Below are 1,245 nucleotides of genomic sequence, written 5' to 3'. Positions count from 1 at the left end.
GCGAAAAAAATATATATAAAGGATGTGATGCAGGTGGAATACTCATTCAATAGCGAGCTTGCATTCAGCATAGACCTATGTATCCTCAAAGACCATGGCCGGAGGTGCCTGCGAATTGAAACTACTGAAGCTGTGAGTGGATTTGGCATGTGAAGCGGTCGACATCAATGTGGCAATATGTAGGCTCTTACTTGAGAAGAAAAGGAAGCAAAAGAGGAAAATCCTTTGGAGCAGCTTATGGCTGTTACGACATCCAATGTACGGCCAGTATGAGACACTTATTGAAGAGTTGAAATTAGAAGACTCCCATGGCTTTAGGATTTTTTTTCAGGTGGATGACATGTTCATGGAACTGCTGGAAAGGGTTGGTTCTCGTATCGAGAAGCAGGACACCTTCTGGAGGAAGTCACTGTCACCTGGGTTGAGGTTGGCCATCACTCTATGCTACTGGCGACTGGGGAAAGCTACAAAACCCTTTCATATGGCTTCAGAGTGACCCACATTACCATCTCACTTATTATTCCCGACACCTGAGTGGCCATCATTGCAGAGCACCTGAAGGATATCCTGGCATGTCCCACAACACCGGAACAGTGGAACGAGGTGGCTTCCCTTTTCTCCAACAAAGGGAATTTCCACCATGCAGTCGGTGCCTTGGAAGACAAGCATATTGCAGTCAGGTGCCCCCTCAATAGTGGATCCCACTACTACAACTACAAAGGATTCCATTCCATTTTGCACTTGGCATTTGTGGATGTGGACTGCAAATTTCAGTGCGCTGATGTTGGTACAATTGGATGTTCCTATGATGCTGGAATTTTCTCTGCCACCCCACTCAGGGAAGATCTGGAAATTAACACCCTTGACCTCCCTGAACCTGAACCTCTCCCTTGTGATGACACACCTGTACCATTCTTCGTGATTGGTGATGATGCCTTCGCACTTCGGCCATGGATGATGAAACCCTTTCCTGATCGTAATATGACCAGATAAGCTCGCATCTTTAATTTTTGACTGTCCAAGGCACGATATGTGGTTGAAAATGCCTTTGGAATTATGGCCAGTAGGTAAATACCTCAATATTTGTTGTAATCCATATCTAATATCTTTTTTTATGACTGACAAAAAAAGAAAGGCCGTTTTTAAATATATTGTATTCATTATTTTACAGATTCAGATGTCTCCTCATGACGATACCTCTCCATCTCAAGAGAGTTGTATCCGCCTCCCAGCAAACTCGCAGTG

This window comes from Coenobita brevimanus, chromosome 31, assembly GCF_032717465.1.
Source record: "Coenobita brevimanus isolate Jiangsu-jjx chromosome 31, ASM3271746v2, whole genome shotgun sequence".
In the NCBI taxonomy this organism is placed as follows: domain Eukaryota; kingdom Metazoa; phylum Arthropoda; class Malacostraca; order Decapoda; family Coenobitidae; genus Coenobita; species Coenobita brevimanus.
Note: the sequence above shows the minus strand (reverse complement) of the source record.